Raw genomic sequence first — 10,807 nt, forward strand, 5'->3', positions numbered from 1 at the left:
AAGCAAAGCAAAGAAATATGAGGATGTGTGAAATGGTGCATTGTCCTTCTGGCTGACACTTTATGCCAAGCCTCAGAGATCACAGCAGGGTACTCAGCAAGCATGTCTGGCTGGCATATGGTTCGTCTCTGAAAGGGCTGCAGAGAGACATGATAGCCATGGCAGGGAGGAGGAAGGGGGATTCGTCTGCCAGTCTCCCTCTCATCTCCTGTTTTCCATTAGTGAAGATTCAGTCCACAGGAAGCTAACTCCCCAACAGTGCTAGGTGTTGTCAGTGGCCCTTTTGGCAGTAAGAATCAGTGTGACGTTTCATCCAAGTCCGGATGTGGTGGGAGGAGCCAGGAACTCTGGGTTCTTGGGTGTTCAGCCTGGCTACCTGGGGGCAGTCCGGGTGAAGGACTTACCATTTCCGGAGAAAGCTGTGGTCAGCGCCTGGTGGTGTCGGTAGAGACCAGGAGGCTCTCGGTGCCGGGGAAATCTGAGGATGAACATAGATTTGAGTTAAATATAACCCACTCCTCGCACCACTCGGATTCACCAGTTTCCATTGTTGACTCCACACTACATTGTAGGGACTCCATTTCTTGTGAGTACAAGATGCTCTAACCCCTTCCCCAGTAGGGAGGTATGGGGTCCAATCAGTCAGAGTCCCTTAAAGTTGGCAGCCAGCTGCAGTTCAGACACAAGAGTCAGAAACAAGAGCTGTTGCTGTCGCAGCTGGTCCCAGGTCCTAACTGATAATCATCATCTCTCCTCCGCCCTCCGTTCTAAATGTCCTCATCTCCTGACTACATTTAACCTGGTCAAGGTTGATTGCTGGGTGGTGTAAACCAAACCTTCAGACTCCTGCTTTTTCTCGCCCTTGGCGGATTATAGTTGTGATTTCCAAGGTTATTACAGGACACAAGAATACTAAGGGACACCCAAATTCTCTTCGCTGCATAGAAGCAACCCTAGTTCCTCATTGATCACCCGACTAACACAATAAGCCCTTCCTTGGCTTCCTGGTCCACTGTGGTCATGGAGAAAAGTGGCCAGAAGATATCTCCCACTTCTGATTTGGGGATCTATTCTCACCAAAGGTCACTTTCCTGTCAGGTGACCCTTTCTTTCCATAGAGCTACCTCATCTAGGTTCCAGTAACTACCCCTTGGCCTTGCCTCTTTATAATGGCAGAATAATGGTGCCCAAGTATATGCATGTCCCTAATTCCCTGACCTGTGAGTCTCTTAGTTTATACAGCAAGGGGAGGAGTAAGGTTGCAGGTGAAATTAAGATTGCTAATCATGTGGCTTTAAAATAAGGAGGTTATCCTGGATTATCTAGGTTGGCCCAGTGTGATCACCACGATCCTTTAAATGTCTGAGAGAGAAGCAGAATACCCAGAAGTGGGGCAATGGTATCGTTGGACAGACTCGACCAGCCATTGCTGGCGTTGAAGATGGAAGGGGGTTGTGAGCCAAAGAATGTGCAAAAGTCATAAAGCTTCCTGAAAGGACCCCAGCCCCATTAACGCCTTGACTTTAGCCCAGTGAGGTCCACTTCACACTTTTGACCCCCTAGAAATGTAAGAGAATACGTTTGTGCTATTTTAAGCCACTCACTTTGCAGTAACTTTTTACCACACCAATAAATATACCCCTTAGAGGAGACAATGGTTCCAGGGCACTGCTCCATCCTAGTTGATTTTCTAAACTCCTTAAACCTTTGAGGGTTGTTTAATAAAAGGACTGTTTCCAATTACCCAGTTTGAATTATTACCCATTTCCTGTTGAGACTCTAAACTGACCCAGAGTCCAAAGCACCACCGTGAGGATTTGAGTACCCTCAGCCACAGGAAGGCTGAGCACACTTGTCCAGAGAGTGAGAGGGGCAGCTGGGCTGTTTTTGCTGAGGTGTCCTAAAGGCACCAGTGAAAAGCATAGCCCTCAGGTGGCCAATGAATCTAAGAGATTCTCTCACCCCCACTCCTCCAAGTCTCCCCACCTTCCTTCCTGCAATCCCAAAGGAAACAACTCTGGACTAGGAATTCTGGTTTATAATCTGGCCTTTACCACTGAGTATCTTTGGAAAGAGCGGCTAATTTCTCTGGGCTATGATTGCTTCATCTGTTAAATGGTAGGCTTGAACTCAGAGTCCCTCAACAAGTCATTCCATCTCTCACATTATTAATCTGTATACTTTCAGATTACCCTAAAGATCCTGTTCTCTCCCCTGTGACCCACAGGACTTCAGGTTTCATTGCCAAGGTCTTCCTGGCAGTATTAGTTGGGCTGTGCTGCAATGACCAGCTTTCCACAGTTAGAACAGGGTGTTGATTTTTCTTCACATGTTGCACTCCAAGGCGGTTCCAGGTCAGAAAGGCTGTGGTAAGGCTGGGGGTGGGCGTTCTGCCCCATGAAGTCATTCATGAACCCAAACTAGAGGCCACTCTGCCATCTTCAACACAAGGCTTTCACCACTCTTGTGATTGTTCCCATCTCAGTTAACCAGATGCGAAGAAAGGAGGAAGAGGAGAACTTGTGGGCACGTTTTGCAGGCCAGGACAGGCAGTAGGGACATCACTTCTGCTCCCATTCTGGCTTTATAACTATGTCACACAGCCACACCCAATGGCACAGCAGATAGTATTCCTGACAGCCCGAAAAAAAAAAAAAAAGAATCAGGGGATTTTGGTGAACAATGGTGTGTCTCTACCACAAAAGCTCACACAGAAAGCCTTCATCTCTCAACACCAACTTCTCTGAAGTGCCCAGGAACACTTACCCCGCTGGCTCCTGCCTCCCTCTCTGATCCAGTCGAATCTCCTGCCACCAGCCCCCTCACTCACCCTGCCCCCATCCCATGGGCCTTCGTTCATTTCCTGAATCTCACCAAGCCCATGCATCACCCCTTCTTTCTGCCTGGAACTTTGTCTCACCAGGGCTGAGCCTTCCTTGTCATTTATATCTTGGCTCCATATCCCCTCCACAGAGACCTTTCTGTGACTGTCTTCTGCAACATTGTCCCCATCTCTAGACACTTCTAAGACATTGTCCTGTGGAGAAATACAGCTGAGTGTTTCCAGAAATGAACGAATACACAAAATATCAAGCAACATGATTAAAGACAAATCCTCACCTCTGCTGGAGACATCAGAGTGCAATTACAGACTATCAGAGAGAAAGAATGACTTGAAAGAACTTCAAAAGTATTACCTCAACAAAAAAGAAAATGAATCAGAGAGGAGGAATAGAATGCAAGAGGCAGTAGTGGGCCAAAATAGCAACAAAACACGTTAGCAAATCTAATCTTTGATTGATGGTAAATTATAAAGCTATATTGAGAGGTTAAAAGCTTACAAGAATTTAAATACTAGACAACTATGATGTGGAAGTTAGGAAGAAAGATTGCAGAGGGAAATTAAAGCATGCTATATCTTTAGTGGAGGAGAAGAATCACCAGTTTCATTAACTTTTGACTTATATAGAAAAATATAATTAAGTATGCATGGTTTTAACCTAGCCACAGAAAATGGGTATAGAAACAGAAGTTACTACTTCTGATTAATGGAAGAACCAAGAAAACTTTATTAATCCAACAAAAGGCAAGAATGGAGAAAAGGGGGAAAAAAAAGAGAAACGTGGGGAAAAAAAACCTTGGTAAAGGTAAAAAAAAAAAATCCAAATACATCAGGGATTGCAAAAAAATGCAGACTAAAGTCAACTATTTAAAAATGAGGTGTGTCAGGACTTCCCTGGTGGTACAATGGATAGAAATCCGGGGGCATGGGTTCAATTCCCGGTCTGGGAAGATTCCACATGCCACAGAGCAACTGAGCCCATGCACCACAGCTACTGAGTCTGCACTCTAGAGCCTGTGCTCCTCAACAAGAGAAGCCACTGCAGTGAGAAGCCTGAGCGCCTCAACGAAGAGTAACCTCACTCACTGCAACTAGAGAAAGCCCTCAAGCAGCAACAAAGACCCAGCACAACCAAAATTAAATGAATAATAAAAGCAATAAAAAAAAGAAAAATGAGATGTGTCAGATCAGTTTTTTTTTTTTTAATCCAGCTCAATGCTGTTTGAAGAGAAAAGACTTTGAAAGGTGCCTCGAAAAGGTTGAAAGAGAAAGCTCATCCTTTCTTTTGACGTCAACCATGACCTCCAGGGGAGTAACACGCTCGGAAACCACACCATCGCAGCATTGTTAACCTGCACAGGGGCAAGTGGACCGTTAGTGAAGGACAAGGCAGGAAAGACCAATGATCCGGAAAGTGGTGAGTCAGTTCAGGTTGTGCTTTCTTTTCTGACCAGAGAGTGACCACATGAAAGGTGTTGCTGAGCACAGACAATGGATAATAGTCTGTGAGAAAATGACAAGCACTGGTAAAATCCGTCTCCAGCAGCCTGGGAGAAAATTTAGCACAGCAGTTAGGATGCGCTTCCTCTCATCTGGGTATCAACCTTCCACCGGGTTTTAGAAATAACTTAGCAAGATGTTCCCTCTCCAAGCCTGTTTCTTCACCCGTAGAATAAAGTGACACCACCTCTCTGAGTTTGGGGAAAGGCTAACTTAGATGACAGTGCCTGGACAGGGTTCAGTCAGTTCAGTTGCTCAATCATGTCCGACTCTTTGCAACCCCATAGACTGCAGCATGGAGAAGGCAATGGCACCCCACTCCAGTACTCTTGCCTGGAAAATCCTATGGACAGAGGAGCCTGGTAGGCTGCAGTCCATGGGGTCGCTAAGAGTCGGACAAGACTGATCGACTTCACTTTCACTTTTCACTTTCATGCATTGGAGAAGGAGATGGCAACCCACTCCAGTGTTCTTGCCTGGAGAATCCCAGGGACAGGGGAGCCTGGTGGGCTGCCGTCTATGGGGTCGTACAGAGTCGGACACGACTGAAGCAACTTAGCAGCAGCAGCAGCAGCAGCAGCAGACTGCAGCATTCTAGGCCTCCCTGACCATCACCAACTCCTGGAGCTTGCTCAAATTTATGTCCATTGAGTTGGTAATGCCATCCAACCATCTCATCCTCTGTCATCCCCTTCTCCTCCTGCCTTCAATCTTTCCCAGCATCAGGGTCTTTTCCAATGAGTCAGTTCTTCGTATCAGATGGCCAAAGTTTTGGAGTTTCAGCTTCAGCATCAGTCCTTCCCATGAATATTCAGGACTGATTTCCTTTAGGATGGACTGGTTGGATCTCCTTTAAGTCCAAGGGACTCTCAAGAGTCTTCTCCAACACCACAGTTCAAAAGCATCAATTCTTTGGTGCTCAGCTTTTTTTCATAGTCCAACTCTATATGGTTATAGTTAACCTTTGGTATGTCCAACTCTATAATACATGGTTAGCCTTTGGTAAACAGCTGTTATTATTGATTACTAAGATAAAGACCTGTTAGGGCACTTTCCTGGTGGTCCAGTGGTTAAGAATCCACCTGCCAATGCAGACCACAAGGGTTCGATCCCTGGTCCGGGAAGATCCCACGTGTCACAAGGAAACTAAGCCCGTGCGCCACAACTACTGAGCCTGCTCTTCAGAACCTACAAACTGCGACTACCAAGCCTGCGCGCCCTTGAGCCCTTGTTCTGCAACGAGAAGCCACTGCAATGAGAAGCCCTCACTCTCTGCAACTAGAGAAAGTCCGTGCGCAGCATCGAAGACCCAATGCAGCCAAAAAAAAAAACAACCTGCTACAGAGTTCCCTGGTAGCCTAGTGGTTAGGATTCCAGGCTTTCACTGTGGTGGCCTGGGTTCAGTCCTTGGCCTGGGAACTGAGATCCCCTAAGCCGTGAGGTGTGGCCATAAATCCTGCTCCAGCACAGTATTGCCACTCCCTGGGATAAATGCCTCAGGGGCCATCTCAGTTCTGAACCTAGTTTGCAACCTTGATGGTCTAGAAGCTCACTTTAAAAAAAAAAAAAAAAATCTCCAGCAAAACTAACCTACAAGAAACTATGTGCAAATAAAGTTTGTTTTTGTAAAAGTGTCAAATGGAGAGTTTCTCCCCAGATTCAAGAAGAAATTCCCCTTTCTCCCTCCCTTTCCTTCTCTTACAGAGTTGGGTCCCTGGTGCTACAGGACAACTGAATTCACAGACTCACTAGTCTTGTGCGAGGGGAAGGGTGTACCCTCTATACCTTTGCTTTTGGTATCTCCTCTTCCCCTCCATGGAAGCAGCCTTGTGTTAGGATTCACTTCTCCTGTGACAGGGAGATTGATGTCCTAAGTCCCAACCTGAGCACAAATCCACTCCTGCCTTGTCCCCATTTATCACCCTGACCCCTGCAGACAGAGCTTATTTGTGTGCTGGGGGGTTGCCGGGGAGCAGTCAGAAGTACCTACTTGAGCCTAATCTTTACTAGGATTCAGTCATGTCTGGACATGCCAGGCCACCCTGGGTCTTCTTTTTATGAGACTCAATGGTAAGAACACGGAAGAGCACTGGGCACTACGGAGGGAAATTAGGAACGCAGAACAGGGTCCGTCAGGAAGATTTATTCTCTGGCCCAGACTCACTGCAGAGAGTGCCGGTGCTATTATCAAGATGACCTCCGGAAGACACAGGCAGGTTCCGCTGAGTGCTGGTACCCAGTGAGCAAGGGCCACACTGAAAACCTTGGCGGGATTCTCCCCCACAGAATGTAACTCTGTGGGTCACGAGTCCACAAGACAAAGCGGACACTGACAGCTAAGACACGTGCAAGATGATGTCAGTAAGCATGGTGGGCAGCCTTCCAGATGACCCCAGTGGCCCCTGCCTCTTGGCATCACATCCTTGTCCTTTTCCACATGTGTCATTGTTGAACCACAGGACCAACAGCATACAGATAGGGATAGAGTAAAGGGAGAAAAAGCAGGTGATTAAATTGTTAGTCCCACTAAGGGATCGTAAGCAGAGAAAAAAGCATGGTAGACCCTGTAAGTTAAAGAGCACTCAAGAAAGCAGGTTTGTTTAACCACAGAACCAAGCAGACTTTCTTATCAGCAAAACCATGCAACAGAAGCATGAAGACATGCTCCAGAATAATAAAAGAATGGTGGACTGAGACCCACATCCCACCCAGTGAGGTCAGTAAGTTTATGATTCCTAGGACATGCTCCTCTGTGCTCACGAAAAACAAAACTCAAGGAAAATGTAACCTTATACTGAAACCTGAGACGATTTGCCATATTTTAATATATGTTACTGCCTTTTTGCTCATTTCCATTGCACCATGACAGTCCTAGTTTAACCATGTAGGGACAAGAAAACTCCCCCACCCAACATGGAGGAAAAGCTGATGATGCAAAGAGGATATCTACTCAAAAATATCAGGAAGAAGGTGATCTTCTCTACCTCCCCACTCTTCCTTTGATTGTAAAACTGTAGCCCATTAAGCTCTGGGTGTGGCACTCCCTTGCCCACCTGTCTGTAAAGCTCACAAGTGTCCTATTCTAATAAGCCACTTCTTATCTATCACTCTGCCTCTTGCTGAATTCATTCTGCACTGAGACATAAAAAACTGGAGTTCCTTGGAGCCCCCCAAGATGCATTTCTGCAGCTTCAATATGGCAGGACCCATGGCATGCCACTTTCAAGGCTTGGCCATGAAAGATCAAGATCATGGCTTCTTCCTTGCACCCTCAGATCACCCGCTCAAGAGAAAAGCAGTAGTTTGTCTTGAATAGACCTGTGGAGAGGCCTGATTGGTGAGAAACTGAGGCTCAGCCACATAAGTGAAACTTCTGGAGGTGGATCCACCAGCCCCAGTCAAGCCCAGTCCTGGCCAGCTTCTCTACTGCAACCTCATGGGAGATCCTGAGCCATCAACTAAGACAGTCCTAGATTCCTGATCCTCAGAAACTGTATGAGAGAATAAATACTGGCTGTTTTAAGCTACTGTAGCAATAGGTAATAAAATAAGATTCTTCTAGCACAATTATGGACAAGGAAATGGCAACCCACTCCAGTGTTCTTGCCTGGGGAATCCCAGGGACAGAGGAGCCTGGTGGGCTGCCGTCTATGGGGTTGCACAGAGTCGCACACGACTGAAGCAACTTAGCAGCAGAAGCAGCAGCACAATTATAAACAAATTGAGTTAAGTGTAGTAAATCCAACTATGTAAATATGGGCAAAACTCTAAATGTATGTAGTGGAAAGTAACTGTTTAATAATAACTAAGATATATTTAATATCAAGGTGGGAGGAAAGTGTATTACCTGAGGATTTATGAGATTTCCTTGGAGAATGCTGATATTTTCTCACTCCCTCATCTCCAGGGAGAGAATAGAAAGCTCCTTTCCAATGTAAACGTATTGAGAGCAGGTTTCCAGGGGACACTGGAGAGCCTGCTGTGCATCTCTGCAGTTGGAGGGGATCTGAGACTCCTGTCTAACCTGGGCCTGAGAAAGTGGAAGCTGCCTGTGGCCACAGGACAGGGGACCTGCACTGCCAGGGTTGTTTGGAGGGTCGAGGATTTTCCGTGGAGTGTTTGCCACTCAGCAGAGGGGAAACCAGGCTGGAGCCATTGTAAGAGCTTCACATGAAGACCAGGTGGAGAGTGAAGAGACCTCAATCATTGGTGTGCCGGTGACCACCGGATCTGGGGGTGGTGTGGGGGGAGGTGGAGGCAGAAGCCAGAGGAGGTGGGAGAGGAGGAGGAGAAGGAGAAGTCTCACAGTATGAAGTATTGATTATTATCTTGGTTGGATACTTACATTTTTTTATTATGAAGATGTTTGAGCATACAAAAAGATCTATCACCTAGATTTAATGACTATTTAAGATTTGTACATTTGCCTCACTGTTTTTCCTAAGGTGTTTTGGGGTGGATTGCAGACTTCTGGGATTCCATCCACTTCTGTGGATACTTAAGGCTGCTTCTGCAGAGAACTGGGGCACTTTCTTGCAATCACAGCAATGCTGTCATACCTAGTGGGGTTAATGGTGATCCTCTGGAGTCCTCTGGTGCCTCCAGACACATGTATAGTTTCCTTACCTGTCTCCTAGATGCCTTTTATTTTATATATGTGTGTGTGTGTGTGTGTACATATACATATATGTAGTTGGTTTGTTCACACACAGAAAGATAAACTAGAAACTTTTCTAAGCTGAGGCTGCTATTTGTGACTCAAAGTGACACAATATTGTACCCAAAGAAGGAGCAGAATTCCATTCGTGGGTGGAGGAATTTTATCGCTGCTGAGTAAACTTGAAAGAAATGACAGAAAACAAGAGGGAAATGTGTATTTTCATAATTTCCCCAAAAAAGAGAAGTTCGCATTTTGTGAAGGTACAGACACTGACAGAAAGGTGCTCTAATAGGTTTATTCACATCTTGATAACCCAGATGTTCAGACACTGCACAGGCATCGCACACGTTGCTGATATGAGTGTAAGTTGGTACAAACGCTCTGCAGGGTGATGTGCCAGTATCCATCAACATTTCAAAAGCACACGCTCTTTGATCCAGCAGTCTCTCTCCTAGAATTTATTCTCTACATATTCTTGCCATGTGAAATGACTGAGTAAAAGGCTATGCCTTGCAGCATTGTTTGCAAAAGACTGGAAACAATCTTCAAAGTCCATCAGTGAGGGATTATATATATGTAAAGTCATATATACATATAGAGGTATACAAATAGATATAATTATTTATATAATTTATATATACCTCTATATTTATATAACTATACATTATAATATTACAATATACAATATTGAATTTCTATATACCATAGGTATTTATATTTACAGAGATGCATTATATGTGGTATATATTATTATATATATTATATATATGGTATAGTGTTCCAGAACAGGAATCCTGTAGAATGCGCTAGGCCAGCAGAAAGAAGGAGGCTAGCTATACCGGCGGACTGTCAAGTTCAGGTGGAGGGGCTGGGTGCACGTGCTGGCGTCACAGCGCCGCTTGCCCTCCTCACCCGTCCCCGCCCCCCCTCTGCCCCCTTTCTACAGAGTGACCTCTGTAAACTACATGGGCAGACTCCCTTGGTCTCTGGCGCAGGTTGGGTTCAGCCCTCGGGGCACAGGGAGGGAAGAGAGCCAGGTTTTGGGGCCCTGCCTCCTCCCTGGGTTGCTCCAGCTGGCTTTGTCACTCACCACGAGTCACCCAGCTCAACTGTTGCTGGCCCTGATTGCTGCACCTCCTTGGGCTTCTCCTAGGTCCTGCCCACACTTTTATAAGCAGGCCATTCGTTAAACTCAACTCAAATGACTCATATCTATGTGCACCACCTGTTTTCTGTCAGGACTCTGATACAGTATTTAGCACTTATATAAAAAAAGTTTGCAAGTTGGGGAGATTGCGGTCATGCACTTATGTTCGCTAACAGCTCTGGAAAGCTGCACAGAACCTGCTAACGGTGGTGCCTCTAGGAAGTGGCGGCTTGGGTCGCGGAGCAGGATAGAGGGAAATTATCTTATTGTATAGTTTTTTTTTTCCTTCTGAATTTTGTACTATAAGCATGTATTACTCAAAAAATAATTTTTGTGAATTTTTAAAATGAATTTGACATGTAAAATTGCAGGTGTAAGGTGTGCACTGTACTACTCTGATACGTTTATATATTGTAACATGACTGTGATATAGTACTAATGATCACATTACGTATTTATAGTATTATAATATCATATTATCTATTCATTATACTGTGTATTAGATCTTTATGGCTTGTTTACTAGCTGTTTCAAGTTTGTACCCCTAAATACCCTCACTCTGGGACTTCTCTGTTGGCTCAGTGGTAAAGAATCCATCTGCCAATGCAGGAGACATGAGTTCGATCTCTAGTCCAGGAAGATCCCATGTGCCTCTGAG

The sequence above is a fragment of the Bos taurus genome, chromosome 10 (assembly GCF_002263795.3).
Source record: "Bos taurus isolate L1 Dominette 01449 registration number 42190680 breed Hereford chromosome 10, ARS-UCD2.0, whole genome shotgun sequence".
Lineage (NCBI taxonomy): Eukaryota > Metazoa > Chordata > Mammalia > Artiodactyla > Bovidae > Bos > Bos taurus.